This window comes from Nycticebus coucang, chromosome 3, assembly GCF_027406575.1.
Source record: "Nycticebus coucang isolate mNycCou1 chromosome 3, mNycCou1.pri, whole genome shotgun sequence".
Classification (NCBI taxonomy): Eukaryota; Metazoa; Chordata; class Mammalia; order Primates; family Lorisidae; genus Nycticebus; species Nycticebus coucang.
Genome location: NC_069782.1, coordinates 96,834,090 through 96,858,860, shown reverse-complemented (window position 1 = coordinate 96,858,860; position 24,771 = coordinate 96,834,090). Strand labels below are relative to the sequence as shown.

The window sequence follows — 24,771 nt, the reverse complement described above, 5'->3', positions numbered from 1 at the left end:
GACTGTGACGGCTGTAAGAAATTCATTTTTACATCATGACCAAATTCACACACACACACGTGTATGTTTGTGTGTATATGTGAAACTTACAAAAATATCCTAAAGCTGTACTCACTCTTCTTACATATGATGCACCCTGGTATTTTATCCTATTTTCTGTTTCATTCTATAAATGTTAGACATGACCCATTCAATTTGTTTAATAAGCCACCAGTGGGTCACAGCCCAAAGCTGCTGTAGTGAAGTTCGCAGGGACTCTAGCAGGCCAGGTGGGACGGGTGGAACCGACCCCCTGCAATCTGTCCTGCCCTTGCTCTCTGTCCCTGGGCCTCCAGATAGCCAGGCTGAAGGGCGTGAGAGTTCCAAGCAATCCAGCCCAAGAACCTCCCTTTCCACCTAGGCCATCCACCTCCTCCCCCACAGGTCCCTGAACTCACCAAGACAAGCTCTCACTATAGCATGTGAGTGAGAAGCACTACTGATCTAGCAAGAAGGGGCAAGCGCACATCTTAGGGGAGGCTCCTGGGTTCTGTGGGCAAAACTGCTGCTTTGTGAGGGCACTGAGCCTGGTGGTTGCTAGGTTACCTGACCCACAACTCCAGAACCACTCCCAAGCACCCCTGGCCCTCACCCCCAGCCAGCTCTTCTTCCCCCACCTGCCAAGGACCTTCTCTTCCACCAGGCTTCCCCTCTGTCTCCCGTCCAGCACTTTCAGTGGGGACCAAAAGGAAGGAGTGTCGAGGGCTGGTTTTAACCAGCAGCAGAGGCAGAGAGAGAAGGTTTGGCAAAGGACGTTGGTTCGCCGGGGTCTCAGCTCTGTCAGCCCCACCCGGCCTAATGCTGCCATGGAAGGGTTTGCCTCCGTGCATCCTGTTTCTGGGGATTAATTTTCAGGGGTTATGTCTTAGCCCACAAGACCCAGAGGCTCCCTCTAGCCCACTCTCAGCAGGATGGCTGGGTGGGAAGGTTCTGGGTTTTTAGTTGAACAGGCATTCTAGTAAGACACTGACACTACACAGATGTGCCACGTAGGCCAAGTCACCCATATTGCCACAGATGCAAAATAGTGGCGAGAATCCCTGGTTCAAATCCCCTCTCTGCTACATCCTAGCTGTGTGGCCCCAATTTCCCTGACCTCTTAGAGCCGTAGTGGGAGCCTTAGTGGGAAAATTGAGTGAGTTAATGCCTATTCAAGTGCTTAGATCAGAATCAATTGTAACCAGCTCCATAAGAAAGAAAAACAGTTTTTTTTTTTTTTTTTTGTTTTTGTTTTTTGTTTTTTGTGGAGACAGAGTCTCACTTTATGGCCCTCTGTAGAGTGCCATGGCATCACACAGCTCACAGCAACCTCCAACTCCTGGGCTTAAGCGATTCTCTTGCCTCAGCCTCCCGAGTACTTGGGACTACAGGCGCCCGCCACAACGCCCAGCTATTTTTTTTTTTAAATAATTTTTATTGTTCTCTTTTGTTTCAAGTACCCAGGCCAGGAAAGATTTGCTGACCAGACCTTTGCAACTTTCTGTTGCACTGATGTATTTACTTTTGAGTTTCTTTTCAGGAGTGGTGAAACCTCCTGCAGCCATGAGGTAACTACAAAGCCTTACTATACTTGTTTGTCCAGAAAAGACAAGTGATACACCATTGCCTATTGCACCCAAGACCCACGGAGCTTGTGCTTAAGCCTATAAGAACGACCAATATTAACCCCTAGCTCATTGTAAATCCTAAAATCTCCACCCTGGGAGACTTATCCACAATTTTTTGACATGGGATGGATATACTAGCATCATTTCTTACTGTGCTTATGGGCCCTGCACTCCACCTCAAACACATAACGATGTTCACTCCCCTCATGCGTTATTCATATTCATCTCCAGAAAAAATCCCTTGACCTTGTTCATCGGGGAGGGGAATTTGAGGCAGTCTGTGACTCTCCCTCCCTGCAGATGTGTCTCCTGCAATAAATCTTGTCTTCCTTGACAATCCTCGTTGTCTCAGTAATTGGCTTTCTGGGCTGTGAGCAGCACAAACCCCCCTTTCGTTAACAAGAACAGTGCCTGACACCAAGTATGGTCTCTTCCCATTGGTGTTTCCTCTGGATCTGTAAGATGGGGCGCACTTGCCTGCATCTGGGGTTATTCTGAAGGACAAACAAGCCCCTAGTCCTATGTCTGGCACATAAGAGATGCTCAAAAAGAATGATAATAATTATTATTATTGGCAACTTGATGGAGGTAGGGTTATGTAATGGGATGAACCCTTTGTCTGAGAACTTTTTCGGGTACTTGCAAAGTAGGAGTAAGGACAGTCCTTGGCCCACAGGGATGTAAAGAGATCAGAAGCTGTGAGGGTGTAAACAGGCTCTGTAAACTACAGAAGAACTGCAGATGGCTCTTGCTGCTGGCCTCACAATTGTGGTGGGCATACTCAAGGTCTTTGCCCTCAGGACCACTGGCTTCATGTTGGTGCCCTGAAACTTCTAGACTGTGTCTTCCCTCTGGGAAGCAAGGAAAGGAAGGTGGGTAGCTACAGACAAACCCAAGCCCTTTTGAAGTTATGCCCTTTCCAACTGAGAGGTAGGATGTGGACCATTGTGGTGATCCAAGGCAGGGTGGCTTCTGATTCTGGCCTATTCCAAATGTCTCTCCTGTCTACACTGAGTGGAACATTCCATGTCTAAGCTCTGGCTTTTTCTGGGCCTCTTTCTGCAGGAATGAGGTGACGTCTTTGAAATCGTTTTGGAAACCCCCTTTTTCATGCTTTGGGGCATCCTGCTGACTATTAAGATAGATGATACTGTGTATGGAAGAAGAGAGGGCTCTCGTCCCTCATGACAGGCCCCTTTCTGCTGCTTCCAGCAAACTTGGGGGATTCCCCCACTGTCACCCTCCCCCCACTGGTACCTTGTAATGCTTTCATTATATTATTTAGAGCTGATCACAAGGGTCAGCGTGTGGATTGCAGCTGCGGGGAGGAAGGGGATTGTTAGGAAATGTCCTTAACACTGGTTTGAAAGAGAATCACTGAGGAAATCCTTCTGACTTCTTTCTTTGTGGAGGGTCAAAAATAGGAGAGAGATTTCTCAGCCTGGGCATGGTTTGAGGTATAGTCCTTTGCTTACATACCTCAGTTATAAAAGGAGAAATAGAAAACTTTATGGAACACTTCTATGTGCCATAAGGGGTTAGGCATTGTGCTAACCCCTTTAGACATGTTATCAATCTCATTTAATCTATAGTGGAAGAAAGTCATAATCAGAGATATCCTTAGTTATATGTGTTGCAAACATAGTATCCTCTCTGTGGCTTATGCTTCTGTTTCTAAATGCAATATATATATATATTTTTTTTTTTGAGACAAAGTCTCAAGCTGTTGCCCTCAGTAGAGTGCTGTGGTGTCACAGCTCACAGCAACCTCCAACTCTTGGGCTTAAGTGATTCTCTTGCCTCAGCCTCCCAAGTAGCTGAGACTACAAGTGCCTGCCACAATGCCCCGCTATTTTTTGGTTGTCGTTGTCATTGTTATTTGGCAGGCCCAGGCTGGATTTGAACCCACCAGCTCCAGTGTATGTGGCTGGCGCCCTAGCCGCTTGAGCTACAGGTGCCGAGCCCTAAATGCAATATTTTGATGATGAGAATTCCTAATTTTATGTGTGTATTGCCCAATTTATCTATCTAGTCCTTAAAAGTTATTGGGGTTTGTGTATTATTTAAGAGATCTTTGCCTAGCTAAGGTTATGAAGATATTCTCCTTTATTGTTTTCTGGAAGATTTACTACTTTACCTTTCATGTTTAGATCTGTGGTCAATATGAAATTGATTTTTATGTATGATATAAGATAGGTATCAAGATTCACATTATCTTCAGACTAATAACTATTTGATCCAGTGCCATTACATGAAATACTATGCTTATCCTGCTTCTCTGTGGTACCATCTTTATCAAAATTCAAGTATCCATTTATGTGTGGGTCTTTCTGTGGACTTTTTGTTTGTCTACCAGTGCACCAATACTATACTTTCTTAATTACTTAATTTCTTAATTAATATATCTTAATATCTAGTATTGTAGGACTTCCAGCTTTATTTTTTTAAGATTGCCTTGGGTATTCTGGTTCTTTTGCCTTTCCATGGAAATTTTAGAATAATCTCATCAATACCTACAAAAAATTTTGCTTAAATTTTAATGTCAATCATGTTAAACCTCTGTATCTTTTTGGGGAGAATTGACATCTTGCCATGTTGCAGCTTCTAATCCATGAACATGGTATGTCTTTCCATGTATTTAGATTTCTTTCATCAGCACCATGTACTCCTCTGTATACAAGCCCTATACCTGTTTTGTTTGATTCTTACCTAAGTATTTCAGGTTTTTATTGAGCAATTGTAAATGGTATTATATTTTTGACTTTCATGTTCATGGATATATATACCTTCATGGCTAGTAGATAGACACAATTAATTTTTGAATATTAGCTTAAATCCTGAAAACTTGCTGAACTCATTTAATGGTCTAGGAAATAAGTTTTAGATTTCTTGGGATTTTAGACATAAATAATAATATCATAATAAATAGGGATAGTTTTACTTCTTTCTTTCCCACATATACGCCTTTTATAATATTTTTTCTTGTCTATTGCACTGCCTAGAACTTCTAATACTATGTTGAATAAGAGCAGTGACAGTGAACATCCTTGCCTTGTTCCTGATCTTAGAGAATAAGAATTTAGTCTTTAACCATTAAAAAATTTAGTCTTTAACCATTAAATATTCAGGTCTTTATGTTCTTTTTTTTTCATGAATATTGTATAGTGCTTGATTTATTTAGGTCTTTTTTAATGTATAATATTTCAGCACAGATTTATACAGGGTGGACATAAAGTTTGTAGCAATCTAAAATTTAGTAACATAGGAAATTGCACACAAACTTTATGAACACCCTGTATTTTTGTCAATAATGGTTTTACACATTTTTTTACATTTATTTCTGAGCATTCTATACATTTTTGTTTTAGTTAAAAAAATTCCTTTCCAACTCTCTATTGGTGGTATATAAAAATGTAATAGATTTTTACACATTCATTTTGTACTCTGCAAACTTAATAACTCTTTAACTCTTCTTAGTTCTAGAAATTGTCTATGGATTTCATTGAATTTTTTAAAAATTTCAAATTAATATGAGGGTACAAAAGATTAGTTTACAATGTTTGTACTTGTTGGGTAAAGTCCCTGTTAGAGTTGTGTCCCATACCAAGGAGGTGTGCCATATACATTGCACCCATTAGGTGGGAGCACAGCAATCCTCTCTCGGGCTTCCTGCCTCTCCCTCCTGCTGTGTATATTCCTTATCAACTTAAAGAAGCTCCTCTCTATTCCTATTTTTCTGAGAGCTTTTGTTGTGAATGGATGTTGAATTTTGACAAGTACTTTTTCTGCACCAATTGATATGATCATGTGATTTTGTTTTCTTTAGCTTGTTGGTATGGTGGATTACACTGATTGACTTTCAAATATTAAACCAGACTTGCATCCCTGGAATAAATCCCACTTGGTCATAGAGTATAATTCTTTTTACATATTGTTAAAGTCTACTTGCAAACATTTTGTTAAAGATTATTACATCTATATTTATGGGAGATATTTATCTGTAGTTTCCTTACTGTACTGTTCTTAACTGGTTTTGGTGTCAGGGTAATACTAACTTTATGAAAAGAAGTATTATCTCCTTTTCCATTTTCTGGGAGACATTGTATAAAGTTGGTGTTAATTCTTTAAATGTTTGTTAGACTTCTCCAGTAAAACTGCTTGGGCCTGGAAGCTTTTTTGGGGGGTAGGGGTGTTTTAAAATTACAAATCAATTTCCTTAATAGTCATAAGACTATTCAAATGATCTACTTCATGGTGGTGAATTGTAGTAGTTGGTCCATTACTCCTATTGTAAAATTTAGGGTTGTTTTGTAATATTCCTTTATTATCCTTTTGATGTCTATAGGATCTGTAGTGACATCCCCTATTTCATTCCTGATATTGTTAATTTGTGATTTCTTTCTTTTTTTGGTCAGTCTTATTAGATGGAGGCTTACCAATTTTATTGATGCTTTCAAAGAACCAGCCATTTGTTCTATTAATTTTTTCTTTTATTCTTGTTTTCAGTTTCGTGAGTTTCTCTTCCTTGTTTCCTTTTTCTGCTTTCTTTGGGTCTATTTTGCTCTTCATTTTATAGGTTCCTGAAGTGGGTGCTTAGATTACTGATTGGGACTTCTCATCTTTTCTAAGGTATGTATGTATGTATGTATTTTTTGAGACAGACTCTCACTTTGTTGCCCTCAGTAGAGTGTTGTGGCATCACAGCTCACAGCAACCTCAAACTCTTGGGCTCAAGCGATTCTCTTGCCTCAGCCTCCAGAGTAGCTGAGACTACAGGCACCCACCACAATGCCTGCTATTTTTTAGAGATGAGGTCTTGCTCTGGCTCAGGCTGATCTCGAACTTGTGAACTTAGGCAATCCAGGTGCCTCTGCCTCCCAAGTGCTTGGATTACAGACATGAGCCACCACCCCCAGCCTTAGTGTATGCATTTAGTGCTATGAATTTCCCTCCCAGCACCACTTTAACAGTGTCTCACAAATCTACATATGCTATGTCTTAATTTTTATTTTATTCAATGTATTTTTGAAATTTCTCTTGAAACTGCCTCTTTGACCCACAGATTGTTCAGAGTGTGTTATTTATTTTCCAAATATTTGGAGGTTTCGCTCTTCTCTTTATTGATTTGTAGTTTGATTCTATTATGGCCAGAAAACATACTTTATTATTTTAATTCTTTAAATATCCTTTAAATAATCCTTTAAATTGTTTAAAGTTTTTTTTGTGGTTCGGGATATGGTCTATATTGTTACACATTCTATGGGCAAAAAGAATGTATATTCTGCTGTTGTTGTATGAAATGTTCTTTTTTTTTTTTTTTTTTGTATGAAATGTTCTATAGAAGCCAGTTAGATCCAGTTAGATCCTAGATGGTGTCACTGAATTCTTATGTATCTTTGCTGATTTTCTGTCTTGTTCTATCAATTGTTGAGAAAGAGATATTGAAGTTTCCGATTATAATGATGGATTAGTTTATTTTTCTTTTCCATTTTATCAGTTTTTTCTTCACATATTTTATGTCTTTTTGTTTGGTTCATATACATTTAGGATTGTTATGTTTTCTTGGTAGATTTACACACACACACACAGAGCACTATTGCTTCAAAGACTTTTGCAATCTTGTTTTCCTCCTCTTATTCTTTTAGTACTTTGATGACAGAAATGTTAGACCCCTTGTTATATTCTCACAGGTCTGAGGTTCTGTTTTTTGTTTTGTTTTGGTTTTGATCTAGTTACCATTTTTTTTGCAGTTTCTGGCCTGGTCTGGGTTTGAACCCGCCACCTTTGGCATATGGGGCTGGCGCCCTACTCCTTTGAGCCACAGGTGGCCACCCTTGATCTAGTGACTGTTTTTCAGTTTTCAGAAAACTGAGTAATTTCTATTGCCCAGGTCACTGATTCTTTCCTCTGCCTCCTCCATTTGGTCTCTGAACCCATCCATGACCTATCTTACTTCAGTTATTGTATTTTGCAGTTCTAAAATTTCCATTTTGTCCTTTATATCTTCTATTTATTTGCTGAGGCTTTTTATTTTTTTCCAGTTATTTCAAGTGTGTTTTTAATTTCTCAATGAAGCATTTTTATTTCATACTATAAAATCTTTGTCAGATAATTCTAATTGCTGTCATTTCAGTGTTGACGTGAATCATGTTTCTCTAATAATTTTTCCACATCTACATTTTCAAAAGGCCATATCTTTGTAGTGTTTCTAGAACTAGAATGAGATCTTTTCATTCCTGTTATTGTATTGAATTTCTTCTTTCTTTCTTTTTTTTTTTATTAAATCATAGCTGTGTACATTAATGTGATCATGGGGCACCATACACTAGTTTCATAGACTGTTTGACATATTTTCATCACACTGGTTAACATAGCCTTCCTGGCATTTTCCTAGTTATTGTTCTAAGACATTTATATTCCACATTTACTAAGTTTGACATACACCCTTGTAAGATGCACCACAGGTGTAATCCCACCAATCCCCCTCCCTCTGCCCACCTTCCCCCTCCCTCCCCTCCCTTTCCCCCTTCCCCCTATTCTTAGGTGGTAACTGGGTTATATCTTTCATGTGAAAGCCATAAATTAGTTTCATAGTAGGGCTCAATACATTGGATATTTTTTCTTCCATTCTTGGGATACTTTACTAAGAAGAATATGTTCCAGCTCCATCCATGTAAACATGAAAGAGGTAAAGTCTCCATCTTTCTTTAAGGCTGCATAATATTCCATGGTATACATATACCACAATTTATTAATCCATTCGTGGCTCAATGGGCACTTGGGCTTTTTCCATGACTTAGCAATTATGAATAGGGCTGCAATAAACATTCTGGTACAAATATCTTTGTTGTGATGTGATTTTTGGTCTTCTGGGTATATGCCTAGTAGAGAGATTACAGGATTGAATGGCAGATCTATTTTTAGATCTCTAAGTGTTCTCCATATATCTTTCCAAAAGGAATGTATTAATTTGTATTCCCACCAGCAGTGTAGAAGTGTTCCCTTTTCTCCACATCCACGCCAACATCTCTGGTCTTGGGATTTTGTGATACAGGCTAGTCTTACTGGAGTTAGATGGTATCTCAAGGTAGTTTTGATTTGCATTTCTCTGATGATTAAAGATGGTGAGCATTTTTTCATATGTCTGTAGGCCGTGCGCCTGTCTTCTTCAGAGAAGTTTCTCTTCAAATCCCTTGCCCAGCCTGCGATGGGATCACTTGTTCTTTTCTCGCTTATACATTTGAGTTCTCTGTGGATTTTGGTTGTTAAACCTTTGTCGGAGACATAACCTGCAGATATCTTCTCCCGTTCTGAGGGCTGTTTGCTTGCTTTACTTACTGTGTTCTTGGCTGTGCAGAAGCTTTTTAGTTTGATCAGGTCCCAGTAGTGTATTTTTGAAGCTGCTTCAATTGCCCGGGGGAGTCCTCCTCATAAAATACTCACCCAGGCCGATTTCTTCAAGGGTTTTCCCTAAACTCTCTACTAGCATTTTTATAGTTTCATGTCTTAAGTTTAAATCTTTGATCCAGTGAGAGTCTATCTTAGTTAATGGTGAAAGGTGTGGGTCCAGTTTCAGTCTTCTACAGGTTGCCAGCCAGTTCACCCAGCACCATTTGTTAAATAGGGAAATTTTCTTTCTTTCTCTCTCTCTCTTCTCTCTTTCTTTAAACCTACTGGGGGGTATTGCTTTTATTAGTTTTTTTTTCAAAGAACCAATTTTTCATTTTCTTGGTCCTGTTAGGTATTACCTTCCTTTTATGTTGTTTGGGTTAATTTGCTGCTCTTTTTATAATTTTTTTGAAATTGACACTGAAGTCACTGACTTTCAGTTTTCTTCTTTTTAAATATATGTTCAAGGCCATAAAAGCTGCCTCTCACAAGTCTGTCAGATTTATAGGAGACAAATGCTGCATTAGTATAGCTTCAATTTGTATTTCTCTAATGAATGAGGTTGGATACCTTTTCATATGTTTAATGCAATTTGTATATATTTTTGTGACCTTTGTTATATCCTTTGTTCATCTTTCTGTTGGCTTGTTAGACCTTCTTAGGTATATATATGAATTTATATATTACAGATATTATTTCTTTGTAATGAGTCATTAAAATAACATTTTCTAATTTGTTGTTTTGATTATGCTGTGAATTCAGATTTTAGATTCCTTTCCTACTAAACTGCTACTGTGCTGGGGACTTACCTACCTTTGGAGCTAAGAGAGGGTAGCTCATTTTAACTTGCACCTGCTTTATTGGACTCTCATTAAACTCCATGAATATTTCATAGAACAAAGGCCAGAAGCATGGGCTCCAGAGACACCCAGGCTTGCCAATCTCTAGCTATGTGACCTTATATAAATTTTAACAACTCTTGACCTCACTTTTCTTCTCTATAAAATAGAGCTAATATTGAAAACCAAGAAATGAAACTAACATCTTACAACCACCTAATCTTCGATAAACCAAACAAGAACATACCTTGGGGGAAAGACTCCCTATTCAATAAATGGTGTTGGGAGAACTGGATGTCTACATGTAAAAGACTGAAACTGGACCCACACCTGTCCCCACTCACAAAAATTGATTCAAGATGGATAAAGGACTTAAATTTAAGGCATGAAACAATAAAAACCCTCCAAGAAAGCATCGGAAAAACACTGGAAGATATTGGGCTGGGGAAAGACTTCATGAAGAAGACTGCCATGGCAATTGCAACAACAACGAAAATAAACAAATGGGACTTCATTAAACTGAAAAGCTTCTGTACAGCCAAGGAGACAATAACCAAAGCAAAGAGACAACCTACACAATGGGAGAGGATATTTGCATATTTTCAATCAGACAAAAGCTTGTTAACTAGGATCTATGGAGAACTCAAATTAATCCACATGAAAAAAGCCAACAATCCCATATATCAATGGGCAAGAGACATGAATAGAACTTTCTCTAAAGACGACAGACGAATGGCTAACAAACACATGAAAAAATGTTCATCATCTCTATATATTAGAGAAATGCAAATCAAAACAACCCTGAGATATCATCTAACCCCAGTGAGAATGGCCCACATCACAAAATCTCAAAACTGCAGATGCTGGCATGGATGTGGAGAGAAGGGAACACTTTTACACTGCTGGTGGGACTGCAAACTAGTACAACCGTTCTGGAAGGAAGTATGGAGAAACCTCAAAGCACTCAAGCTAGACCTCCCATTTGATCCTGCAATCCCATTACTGGGCATCTACCCAGAAGGAAAAAAATCCTTTTATCATAAGGACACTTGTACTAGACTGTTTATTGCAGCTCAATTTACAATCGCCAAAATGTGGAAACAGCCTAAATGCCCACCAACCCAGGAATGGATTAACAAGCTGTGGTATATGTATACCATGGAATACTATTCAGCTATTAAAAACAATGGAGACTTTACATCCTTCGTATTAACCTGGATGGAAGCAGAAGACATTATTCTTAGTAAAGCATCACAAGAATGGAGAAGCATGAATCCTATGTACTCAATTTTGATATGAGGACAATTAATGACAATTAAGGTTATGGAGGGGAGGAAAAGCAGAAAGAGGGACGGAGGGAGGGGGGTGGGGCCTTGGTGTGTGTCATACTTTATGGGGTCAAGACATGATTGCAAGGGGGACTTTACCTAACAATTGCAATCAGTGTAACCTGGCTTATTGTACCCTCAATGAATCCCCAACAATAAAAAAAAAAAATAGAGCTAATAAGTCTCCTAACCTTATGTGGCTATTTGATGATTAAATAAGATGATGCATGTATAATCACCCAGAACAGTGAGTGACCCATAGTAAAGGCTTGATGTATGGTATTTGTTTATTATTATTATTATTGTTTATCAAAATCAAGCAAACTTTTCATGAATGGCTACTATATTATCCTGATGTTATTCCCCACCAGCATACAAGAGAAAGTCCTGTGGCCACATGCTTCTTGGTTTACCCCCTATGTCTTTTCTGCTTTGCATGTGGAGTTCTGGATTGTTGCCAGTATCATTAGGTGTTTTGGTAATGGTTGGCTGCTCTGAGAGTTTGAGTCTCTGCCAGGCTCTTGGGGTACACATCCCACGGCACTGTTTGTGCCCATTGTCTAGGTGACTAACCTTATGATGGTCTTTCAGAAAAGAGAAGAGGAAAGAAGGAGGGTTGTGGTTAAAGACTCCACATGGCTTACCCTCCTGTCCCCCTGGAATGATCAAAGTTACCTGGTTACCTGTCATATGAGCAGGACTCACAGCTCTGGAGCTGACAAGTATAGACTGGTATAATCCAGCACTCAGGTCATCCAACTGGAAGAGCAGGCATCAGACTAGAGAAAAGAAGTCTGAGCTCTCCAGAAAGTCTAAGGTCATGGAACAAAACAAGCTTCCTACATTCATTCCCTTTGAATTTAAATGTCTCTTCTCTGATCCCCACATCTAGTTCTCCCCTTATATACTCTCTCAATACCCAATAATTCTTGTAATTACATGTGTCTCTCCTGTAAGACTGTAAGTGCCAAGAGGTCAGAGGTCACATTCATCTTGTTCATCACCAAGCATAGGGCCTTGATCTATGTGATGATTATATGAGTGTGTTTTTTTTGTGTGTGTATATATGTGTTAATTTGTCAAGCTCCTGGTACAATCCAGTACTCACTGAATGAATGAATAAGGGAGTCACAGAGTCTCAGGAGTTTATTTAGACCAGTGGTTCTCAACCTGTGGGTCGCGACCCACAGGAACTGTATTAAAAGGCCGTGGCATTAGGAAGGTTGAGAACCACTGATTTAGACCATTCATCTATTGCATGCTTGAATTCTAGCCTCATTCCTACCAAGTGTTTGCTAATATTTGTCAATTAGTCACCTTCAGTGATAGGACACTGTCTATTTCCCAAGGCTACCTGTTAATTTTCTGTGTAGTTCTATTGGTGAGAAAGTTCTTTTTAATTTTAAGCTGAAATATATTTCCTTGAGGCTTCTGGTTAGTGTTCTTGCTCTATTCCTTATAGGCACACCAATGAAGCCTGGGCCTTTGCCACGACAACCCTTCAGCCATTTGCAGTTGTTTTTTGAGATAGAGTCTCACTCTGTCACCCTGGGTAGAGTGCCATGGCATCGTCATAGATCACAGCAACCTCAGTCTCTTGTGCTCAAGCAATCCTCTTGCCTCAGCCTCCCAAGTAGCTGGGATGCCCAACTAGTTTTTCTATTTTTAGAAGAGACAGGGTCTCACTTTTGCTCAGGCTGGTCTGAAACTCATGAGCTCAAGCAATCCATCCATTTGCAGTTAGTTCTTACACCCACCTTTTCTCCAGTATGATCACAAAATCATTGATTTGATACATGTTGAACATCTACAGCATGGAAGATGGAATAGCCTAGAGAATGCCAAGAGGAAAAGACAAGATATCTGTCCTCAAGTGGTTGCTGGCCTTGTGGAGACCTAGAGAAATTAAGATAGATTGGGATGAATTGGAGACATAGAGGAAAGAGAATTCAAGCCCACCTGGTTGTCTTAAGGAAGATTTTACAGAGGAGTGAGCTATAGAATTTGTTCCATGAAGACCAAGGGCAGAAGAATATTCTAATAAAAGGGAATAGCATATGTAAAAGTTTCAGGCTATGAAAGCCATGCCATGTTATCGAACTCTAGGTAGTTCTGTATGGCTGGGGAGACAAGAAGTCCCTCATTGCCTATTGTCCCAGAAAACTCAATAATATGTCTTTAGTTTCAAAGTTCCCCAGATTGGATGATAAATTATATGGTCACTGTAGGTATGGCTGGGTTATAAAGTCTTAGGGTGATATGGAAGTGGAGGAAATGAAGATGGAGAGAAGCAAGGGCTGTTCCTGAGGGGACTTACAAGCCAAGTTCAAGAAGAGAATTCTATTAACTGGACTTCCTACAGTGCCTTTCCCTTTAAGGTTATTTTTTCCAGATCTGATCTACTTCACACAGAGACCACTACATTGACTAGTAGATGACCACAGCTATGGATTCCCACTCACAGAGAGCCTACTTGGTAAGTGCTTTCTACGCGGGCTAGGGTGAGGCTCAGGTAACCTCTGCTGATCCTTGTTTATGCACGTCCTATAACTGAATCTCTTCTCAGTAGGCCTCGGGTTTTGATTTGTTTTTGTGGTTGTGAAGTTGAATCCTGAGACAACATTGGGCAATCTCCAAGGACCTTCTGTTCAAAGCTAGAAACTCTGTAAAGCTTCCCTGGAGGGGAACAGCTGAGGTCAGGAAATGGCCTACCAGCTATAAACAATTTGTTCTAAAGGACTTATGTGATTTGTGTATTGAAGGGATTCATACAAATATTCAGATGAAATGAGTTTAATTGGCTCTGACATGATGCAATAATTTGGAATGTTGAGTTAGATGTTTGGATGGGCAGCCAGTATAAATAGTTTAAACACTGAAAGCACTTGAAGGAAATAGATAGTAGATACTAAGTGGGCATTTGAAATATGCCCGAGTGAGTGCATTCCTCTGCAGCATCTGTCCCTAAGTAGCAGGTATTGGCTTGCACTCTCAAAGTGCAAGCAGAGCCACAAAGACTAGCTTCAAGCTGCTTTGTCCACAGGAAGCCAGTTGGCATTAGCTACAGGAGGGCTCTGGAGGCCTCCCAGCAAACTCCCAATGCCGTCACTGCTCTGACACTTGGCCTACCCAGGAGGAAACTGAAGTTATTGAAAAGGGCCCTGTCACCCTGCCCACCCCATTCCTCCTTTGCCAACCTGCAGAGGTGTGGGCCTAGTTGAAGAATCTAGGTGTATTATTATGGTAATTAGGCTGCTGTAACAAAGTGACACAAGTTGGGTAGCTTGAACAACAGAAATTTATTGCCTTATGGTGCTGGAGGCTGGAAGTCTCAGATTGAGATGGTGACAAGGCAGGCTCCTTCTGAGGGCTCTGAGGGAAAGCATGTTCTATGTCTGTCCCTTAGCTCCTGGAGGTTTGCAGGCAAGCTTTGTTGGTCTTCGACCTGTGAAGTCATCACACTGGGTCTCTACCTTCCTTTCTGCATGATGTTCTCCTTCTGTCTAAATTTTCCTATTTCATAAGGACACCGGTCATGCTGGTAGGCCATTTCCTGACCTCAGCTGTTCCCCTCCAGGGAAGCCTTACAGAGTTTCTAGCTTAGAACAGAAGGTCCTTGGAGATTGCTCAATGTTGTCTCAGGATGCAATTTTACAACCACCATGTGCCAGTACTATTGCATCTTAACTCATTACACCTGCAATGGCACTATTTCCAATGAGGACACATTCTGAGATACTAGGGGTGAGGATTTCAGTGTATGAATTATTAGGGGACACATTTCAACCCATGGCACTCAGGATAGATCGAATTGATATCAGTGTGAGCACATCACTCTGTGGGTTACTGCTGTAACCGATTCTTCTTATTTTATACAAAACTATCGCTTCGGAATCTGACAGTGAAGGGAGCAGTACCCCAATCCTGCTGCAACAAGGTAGATAGCCCACTCGTCTGAGATAGTTGGCCCTGAGCTATTTGCGTGACTTCCCCTCTGGGAGTCTTGACTTGAATGCACACACAGGAGCCTACTGGTCAGACATGAGGTAGCTAGCCTGTGGCTTTGGAAGTCTTGTTTTAATCTCATTTTGCTTTCTAAAGGTCCATCTCCTAAGTGTACGCCATTGCTCTGCTCTGGAACCAGCTTTCTTCATTCTCTGCCTGAGTAGCTGGTCTGTTCATCTGGGTCCTCTCGTAGCTGTGCCATGCAGAGGGATTGTTTTGAAATGCCAATGTGACACTGTCAGTCCCTTGGTTGACAGGACCTGAGTGGCTGCTTGTTGCTCTTTTGATAAAGATCAAAACACCATCTCCTACAGGAGGCTTGCCATCTGCATCAGCGGCAGTTGCATTTATTTATTTATTTCAGATTAATATGAGGGTACAAATGATTAGGTTACAATGCTTGTGTTCGTTATGTGACGTCCCTGTTGTACTTGTGTCCCATACCTAAGAGGTGTGCCCTATACCCTTATATTTACGCTCAGTAGGCGGGAGCACACCAATGCCCCCCCCCCCGCAACGTGTATTAAATTGAGTTTTTTTCTTATGTGGGCATGTATTACTTTATGTACTGGCTTCATATTACTCTTGAGTACACAGGATACTTGCTTTTTCATTCTTATAATAGTTTACTAAAGAGAATGTCAGTCACTTTTATTTCAAAAAGAACTGAACTAGTGATGTTCTATTTCTTTCCCTTTTTTATTGTTGGGGATTCATTAAGGATACAAAGAACCAGGTTACATTGATTGCTTTTGTTAGATAATGACCCTCCTGTGGTTGTGCCCCACCCCAAAAAGGTGTACCACACCCCTTGACCCCCCCAACCCCTCCCTCTTTCCCTTTCTTAACACTCCCCATCCCTCACCCCCACCGTGTACTAGGACCTTAATTGTCCTCATATCAGAATTGAGTACATAGGATTCTTGTTTCTCCATTCTTGTGATGCTTACTAAGAATAATGTGTTCCACATCCATCCAGGTTAATACAAAAGATGTAAAGTCTCCGTCTTTTTTAGTGGCTGAAGATGTTCTGTTTCTTGATCTAGGTGGTGCTGAACTATGGTGTTCACTCCATAAAAATTTATCCAGCTCTACACTTCTATTTGTGGACTTATCTGTACATCAATATCTTCCAATTTTTAAAAACTTCAAAAAAATGTAATGAATTGCCCTAAGTTCTGGGAGTTTCTTGGTCTTATTGCCATTGACCATCTTTTAGATCTCTTGATGAACACCATACAAATAGAGATTCCCCCCCGCCCCCCGTTCTCTGTCTTGAGGGGAAAAAAGATGCAATTCATAAACAGAGGTGATTTATCACGTCACAAGAAAAATGGTGCAAATTGCTACAAGCAAACATGGTCCTACAAAATTCTAGTCTCTTTTTGTCCAGAAATTGTGATGGCTCTTTTCTTTTTGTCGCCCTTGGTAAAGTGCTGTGGTATCATAGCTCACAGCAACCTCAAATTCTTGGGCTCAAGCAATCTTCTTGCCTCGGTCTTCCAAGTAGCTGGGACTATAGGCACCCGCCACAATGTCCAGTTAATTTCTTTCTTTCTTTTTTTTTTTTTTTTAGAAACAGGATCTTGCTCTTGCTCAGGCCAGTCTCGAACTTGTGAGCTCAAGCAATCTGCCTGCCTCAGCCTCCCAGAGTATTAGGATTATAAGCGTGAGCCACTGCGCCCTATCTTGTGATGGCTTTCTATTTGCTGTTGCTAAATAAAAATAGTGACCTGCATGTTGCATCTGCCCCCAGCGCACAAAAGGAGATTAACAAGGTATGATTGGGTGGCAGGACTGTGCCTCAACTCTGGTCTAGGGACAGCGTCACTCCCCTTTGAAGCCACAGTCCTGTCTACCCAACAGAGCTCGGGCAAGCAGGGGCTGTGAGTAGCCCCCATGTCTGTCCCCAAGGAAATGAGAGGTCTGAACAATGAGGGCATATAGTAAAAAGGAAACACTCCCCACAGATGGCTAAAGAGCATTTTGGTAATATCTGAAGTTGGCCTCAGTGGTAATTCCTTTATCTGGGAAAGTAAAGTTTTGGAGTGACAAAACTATTCCTATTGCTTAACGTCAAGAATCAAAGTAGTCCTAGAAAGGAGAATGAGAATAATCCTTGTTTCTGGAAGGTTCCCAGGACATCACAGTTTTTAAATTGTGGAATTTACAAAAAAATTCCGGATTCCTGCCTTTCCCTGGAAAATGGAGATGTTGAGCCTACTCTCTCATTCCATTTAAAACAGCAGTTCCCAAGTCCCATAGTCCCCGCTCCCCTCATCCTGCCTTGCTTTCTCTTTCTCCTCACCTCCCAGCACCTTCTTCCTATAATTTATTGTGTTTTTCTGTTTCCTTCCACTAGAGTGTAAGTTGCTCAAGGGCAGGGATCTTTGTTTTGCTCAATGATACATCCCAGGTCTAGGATATTGCATCTGGCATTTAATAGTTTAATGAATGCGCACGAGGCCTACATTCCCAAATGGCAATTTCCTGCCCTTACTGACTTGTGTGCTAGCCCTGCTCTCCCACCTCACTCCTGTGTCTCTGGCCTTCCTGCCCTGCCACTGGCCCTTGGCGTGTGCAGTTTGCTCAGCTAGAATGCTCTTCCTGCCCCCATCTTCCTGGTTAATTCTCAGTTAACTTCTGGTTATCCTGTGGTCTCTGCTCCAGCTACCCTTCATCCCTCTGCCTGGGTCAAGTCCCCTGAACATAGAGAATAATTCTGTCTGAGTCAGATTTTTACAGAGAAAATTCTAGAGAAAAATTCTTTCATTCAGTTTTTCAAGACATAGAAGGCTTTTCATCCCCTTGAGGATATGGTCGCCTCCTGGTTACCCTGACCTCAGAGGATACAGGTGCCAATCAGTCTCTGCAAGCCCAGCTCCTTTCAGTCAAACCTGGAAATTGTTTCTACAGGGCCAGGCAAGGAGCAGCCTGGGTCAAAGGCTGTAATTGCCCCATCAGTCCTCTGTTTACCAGGACTTATAACACTGACCTCTTTATCATATCCCATGTGTTTCAACACTCAGGGCGGGTAGAGAGGAGGACTGGCCTCCCCTGGCATTCTGGCAACACAGCTCATCCTCACACACAGCAAGACCAGGACAAACACTGTCCCCAACCAAATAACCACATGACAGAGGGCCCTTCCTGAGAATTGAGAAACAGAGAGGTGGAGTTACCCAACAGGCTCTGGGCAGTGTAACCTAAGTGGGCCATAGAGAATTCTAGAGTGACAGAGGTGGAGAGCAGCTTCCCTTCTCTACCCAATTTTGAGATGAGGAGAATGATCCACAGAGAGGGTAAATGGTGTATCCCAAGTTACACAATATACAGTCCCAAAGCCAGGACAAGAGCCTGTAAATTGCGCTATGTTTTCTGGGTCTGGGCTTCTGGGGCTAGGACATCAGGAATTCTAGGTTCAGTTTCTACTAGATACAGGACCAAGCCTTAGAAATAGATGAGAATAGACAGAATTCTGCATCTCTTACCCAGAAGTGTACAAAATACAGGTGTCTGGGCTCCACTCCTCATTCCCCTGGTTTGCTGGAGAGCCCTGACACAGGGATTTTGAAAAGCTCTGTGCAGATGCTGGTGTTTAATGCTAGATGGGCAGCACAGCCTGCATGATGCTTAAGCCCTTTCTACAGCCACAAATCTCTTTCTGTTTTCTTTCTTTCTTCCCTTCCTTCCTTTTTTTCTTTCTTTCTTCTTTTCTTGTTTTTTTTTTTTTTTTTTTTTTAGACAGAGTCTTATTCTGTTGCCCTGGGTAAAGTATTTGTGGCATTATAGCTCACAGCAACATCAAACTCCTGGGTTACGTGATGCTCCTGCTTTGGCCTCCGTGAAGCTAGGACTACAGGCACCTACCATTAACGCTTGGCTAATTTTTCTATTTTTAGTAGAGATGGGAGTCTCAATATTGCTCCAGTTGGTCTCGAACACTTTGTCAACTCTCAATCCATAGTTATGTAAAATCACATCACCCATAGCAATGCTGGGTAATCGAGTCACCAAGACACCCCCTCTATACTGGTCTGTATTTGTACCTTTTCCATTCATGATGATTGTGTGTGGTCTTTTAAATATCTTAATTTAGCCCTATTTCAAATAAAAAAAAATGACATTATTAAGTTAGTGCTGTCTTCTTTTCCATGTAAACTTGCCTGTTGTAAGTTCATTCATCTGGCAACTTTTTTTTTTTGCATACTCAACCCAACTAATGCTTTATTAAACAAATGAAACTATTTCATACAGAAACCCTAACAGCCAGCTTTTCCTGAGAAGTCAGCAACAGGGCGCTGGGACTCCTTCAGTCCCAGCCACACCCACCCCCATCTGCTCACTGGTCTAAGGAGCTTCCCACCGGGGAGGGTCAAGGGGCTGCTGGCACAAGGTAGAAGAATGTCCACCCATTGGGGCTGGGGCTGTGGGGAAGGAAAGGGGGCACAGACATGCTGAGGCCCAGGACAGACAAAATCAGATGGAGGCGGCCACCCCAGAGGTTCCAGGACCATCCATCCAGCTTGAGGAACTTGGGAGGCAGGACAGGGTCCCTCTCTCTACAGCTAGGAATGGGTGTGTGGAGGAGGTAGTCCCAGGAGTCCAGGAGGGGAGTAACTAGAGGAGGCCCAGGAACTGGGGTGGGAGCCCTCAGTTGACAACTCCCCAAGGCCACCTCACCTGGGTTCTCATGGGTTCTGGCCATTTGCTGGTCCTCAGAATCCAGCGGCCCTGGAGACCAGGCCTGTTCCCGCAGTGCCATGTCTGGGTCCCTCCTCCGTTCCCGGGGCTGCCTCGTGGATGGTGGCGGCGGCGGTGGCAGTGGTGACTCAGACCCTCCATCTGCCAACTTCTTACACAGTTTTATTATTTTGGCTTTCACTTATAAAGTTATGGCCCTATATTGCTATGTAAAAAGAATTATATGTATAGGTAGGTGCATCAGAATTTGATTTCAGGATAATAAAAGAAAGTTAAAAGGGCCGCTCCTGTGACTCAAAGGAGTAGGGCGCTGACCCCATATGCTGGAGGTGGCGGGTTCAAACCCAGCCCCGGACAAAACTGCAGAGAAAAAAAGAAAGTTAAAAAAGATTTGTTATAAACAGGGCTGTTAGCACTGGTTGGTTTGTGACTTACTGATCTAAAAGCAACAAAATCTGCAGGGAAACGGTAGATCTGTTGCTCTCAGACAAGTCTCGAAAAGGACTAGTATGGCCTAGAGAGGATAAGAGGAACTAATCAACTTGTTAGGATCCAGTCCCAATGGGGATTGAAGCCAGACCTAGAACAATAAAATGAAAGGGTTGGACTGGGTGTAGCTACTCAGAGACCTCAGATTGGAATTTTATTTCCTCACACCCTGGATGTGGGTGGAAGGGCTAATAATTCCAGAGTACCTACTGTGGGTCAGGCCCCCATTTGTGTTGGATACATACATCTGTCTCTTGAAATGGCCACATCGGTCCTAAGGTAGATGTTATTAATCCTTGTTTTACAACTAAAGGAGCCCAGGCTCAGATAGTTAAAAAACTTACCAGAGGCCACACAGTGATTTCTGGGTAGAGTCCTGCTTTTTTTTTTTTTTTTTTTACTTAAAAGCTATTTTGTCATCGGAGCCACCAGCTGGTTTCCTTGTGCCAAAGGAAGTTTGTATTTATTTTTTTTTTTGATCAACAGTTGCTCTCTGGTTTTGATGTTTTGCTAGGAGTGATTGTGCTGTCTGAATAGCAGTGGGAGGCTTCCTGGGGAAGTCCTCTGAGGGCTTGGCCACTCTGACTTTGGTTGAAATGCTACCTGGGACGTGTACCTGGGCAAGGGCAGGTGCTCAGTCAAGACACTACAACTCAGTGACTCTGCTTCTCAGTTCAGTGTGGCTCCCTGTCTGGCTGGCCCTTAGCCTCATCGGCTCTGTTGTGAGCAACCCGACAAGCTGCTGGGGCTGTGCTGTTTTCCTGCCCCTCCTTGGGCATTCTGGGCTCCACGAATTGTTTGCTGGCTTCCTTCAGAGGGCTTTCTTACAGGCCATTTCTTTCCAGGAGGGGCTTAGAGACTACAAACCTCCTGAGATCTGCCTATAGCCCTATCCTGAGGTAAGGTGACCTTCCAAAGAAGCTGAGCAAGGAGTGTCAGGAAGAGGCACCGAGGCATGGGGAGTGTATGCTCGTGCAGGAGGGAGAGTGACACTGACTTGCCCATGGATAGCTGCCATTTTCAGCAGAACCAGATTTGCTGTCAAAAATTGTTTTAACAATGGTAGATGCAAGCACTGCAGAGAGCCCCTCCCAGCCTAAATGACAGAAACATGGAGGGAAGTAATCCTAGACCACCTGCCTCCACACTCCTTCCATGACAGAAACACGGAGGGAAGTAATCCTAGACCACCTGCCTCCACACTCCTTCCATGACAGAAACACGGAGGGAAGTAATCCTAGACCACCTGCCTCCACACTCCTTCCTATCCCCAAGACCTCTGTTATCAGCAGGAATTTTACCACCTCACTGTGTCTTGCAGCCATTTCCAGTCTCTCCTGATCTTTGGTTATCATGGAAGGTGCCATAATGGCACCGAAGGACAATATGGGCAGCATTAGTTCATTCCCTCCCACCTCCACATCCATTTTCTTCATCAGCTGCCTTAAGCCACCTCAAACAAACACACAACCTTAATAAAAACATTGTGCTTTCTAGCTGGGAGGCCGTGTGGGGGGAGCGCACACCTGCAGTCCCAGCTACATAGGAAGCTGAGGTAGGAGAATCACTTGAGCCCAGGAGTTCACAGCTGCAGTGAGCTGTCATCTGATCGTGCCTGGGAACAGCCACTGTGCTTTAGTCAAGACAATGTGGGAGACCCTATCTCTAAAAATAAACAACCTATCTATAATCAGGTGTCTAGATAAGTGCTCCTCAACCTTTCGTGTGCTTATGTGTTAACTGAGAATCTTGTTAAAATGTAGATGCTGAATCAGGAGGTCTGGAGTTGGGGCTCTAGGAATGTAAGTGTCTAACAAGCTTACAGGCGAAGCCAGTGCTGCTCTCAGGAAAACGTACTTTGAGTATGGATGCTGCAGATAACTCCTCCTTGGCCTCCACCAGCCAGTCAAGTACCTCCTGACATTGTTCTGCCAGCAGAGGGAACGTGGGGTGCAGAAGCAGGGCAGCTTAAAGTCTCTCTCTCTGTCTCACACACACACAACCCCACCCATACAGCCTCATGGACTCAGCCGCAAGCCCAAACCCACATTTTGGTCTGGGCTGTGGTTGGAACTGCAGGCGTCACATCTTCCTTTGGGCTTCAGTCTCTTCAGGTATATTCTTTGGGCTTGAGCTGGGAAACAGCTGTAAGGCACCTTTAGCTCTAACCTTTGATTCTAATGAGCCAACAAGCATATTTGTGATCCTCCCTACCAAGTTGGAAGCCTCAATTTCCCAACCCAAACTCTGCCCCATCACACGTATGTGAATTTCAGAGGATCATTACCTTATCTGATCTTAGTGCCCTTGTTTACACGTTGGGAGATGGTGAGAGTCACCTGACCTGGGAAGTCAGGACATAAATAGGGTCTGTAGGTAAAGGTACAGGCAAAGTAAGGATCAGTCAATATGGCTGAATTAGTTTGTGCATCTGGAAAGAATGAACAGACTGTACACTGTATGTCAGAGCACAGGGAGGAACCAGATGTGACCCTGCTCTCCAGTCACATGGGCACACATTCTAGATTAAGAATGAGGGAAGGGGTAGCAACTAAGAAGTGGTGTGTGTGTGCAGTTCCCAGGATCTGAAGAGTTAAAGCAGAGTGGTAGGAGACAGAGAATGAGGAAGGCACGCCCAAAACCCTCAGTAGGCTTTGCTAGGAGGCTCCACAATATTTTCTGACCCTTCAACACTGAGAAAGCATGTTTGCTGGGGAACAGCAGTGAGGGTGGCAAGGAGATAGGGGTGTTATAGCCTATTCAGGAGTTCCGGGTGGTAGAGAAGTCTGGAAACTCAGATGGGGAGGTGAAGAAGCCCAAAGATATGCTGTTTGACTTCTTAACCACTCTGGCCAAGAAATTAGGAAGTGTGGATGGAGTGTGCACAGGAGGCCAGCAGGAGGAATGAAATAAGGAGGAATCTCATTCTAAAAGCACTAGATGAGAATAACCATGGTGATGATGCCCTAATTCTAGTGTCCTGACAACATTTTGCAAGGGGTAGAGTTGGGTACCCAGGTTAGTGTCACTTCCGTTAAATTAGAAATTTTGAAAGAATTCAAGATTCCATGTAGGTATCATTTAAAAAATACATTGAAAAGTGCTGTATGCAGGTTACTGATCAGTTAGTAACATGTAAACACGCTGCCTTCTACCAAATCAGTGTTGTGATAAAAAGGTAAGTCATGGAAAATCTCTCTGAGATTTAGTTTTTACATCTGAAAATGAAGTTTAACCTTTGAGATCCCAGGGGGCCCTTTCACTGGAATAGTAGAGGATTCCCAGCATTGCTCTGAAAATGAAGCAGCGGTGGTAGCGTTTTTTGCCCAACACCTGTAGCTTCTGCTCTGCATTTTGGAGGTGGGGTGTGGAGGAGAGGATGCGGATGGTATTTGCATTGAGTCTTCATACCGCTTTTCTTTGGGCACCATGGATCTCGATGGAAAATTCAAGTCTCCGACCCAGGAAAGAACCAAGGGGCAAATTCCTCCCCTGGAGACCTATCGCCGTGGTTGTTTTGGATCAATTTATACAATGATCTGCAGGCCGACTCTCTCGGGGATCCAAGTGACCAAATGTGACCAGAAAGTTGCTTTTGTAAAAGAAAAGCTGAAAGAGAAGTAGGTGACCATTGAGGCAGACAGCGGCCCAGCACAGGTCAGAACAAGGCACTGACAGCGCAACCTGGGTGCCATCCCGGGCCTGGCCAGTAAGCGACGCACACGCGCCGTGGGGGCCCGGTCGGGGCGTGCACGCGGCCGGCGGTAGCGGGGCCGCGCACGCCAGAGTTCGCCCGGCCGGCGCCCCAGGAGCCATTTCCGGGAGGGGCCTCCAATCTCGGTGGCCGCGGGAGGAGCTGGGGCCGCGGGAGGAGCTGGGGCCCCGCGGCCGCTGACTCAGTCGCGCGGAGGAAGGGACGCGAGAGGTGGCCTCAGGCCGGCCAGACAGAGTTCGCTAGGGAAGGAGCGGAGAGCTGGTTCCGGCGTGAGGAGGTAGAAGGGTCGCCGCGGGGTCTGGCGGAGCGGGGAAGGTCGGGGCTGGGGGGCGAAGGAGGAGGGTCGGGGCTGGGGGCGCCCGGGGCGAGGGGCGAGCACACGCGGCCGGCGCCTGCGGCCTGAGGGAGCGGGCACCGAGGTCTGCGAGGGACGCAGGGCCGAGCTGGAGGCGATCTGGAAGCCCACTCCCACCTCGGGGGCGATGGGCGAGGTCAGCCCGGGTTTGCTGATTGTTCAGACGGAGGGAGCGGGGAGGACGGGAGAGAGGCCAGACTGCTTCCCGAGGGACTCCGGTGGAAGCTGACCCGGGTTAGGGTGAGTGGGCTGGGCTCGAGGCTGCTCCCGGTCGGGGGCGGGTTGGGCGTTCCCCTGTTTC

At 43.1% G+C, this 24,771-nt stretch overlaps 2 protein-coding genes across 3 annotated transcripts in view; both read left to right on the top strand.

Annotated features, from left to right (window-relative positions):
• PALD1 (phosphatase domain containing paladin 1) overlaps positions 1–24,771 on the top strand; it is a 361,757-nt gene that overhangs the window by 274,049 nt on the left and 62,937 nt on the right. The gene's annotated exons all lie outside the window — the stretch shown is intronic.
• SGPL1 (sphingosine-1-phosphate lyase 1) overlaps positions 24,261–24,771 on the top strand; it is a 58,478-nt gene continuing 57,967 nt past the window's right edge. For both annotated transcript variants that reach the window (XM_053582758.1, XM_053582756.1), the window contains exon 1: positions 24,261–24,392. The gene's annotated coding sequence lies outside the window, so the exon portion shown is untranslated. The remainder of the gene's footprint in view (positions 24,393–24,771) is intronic.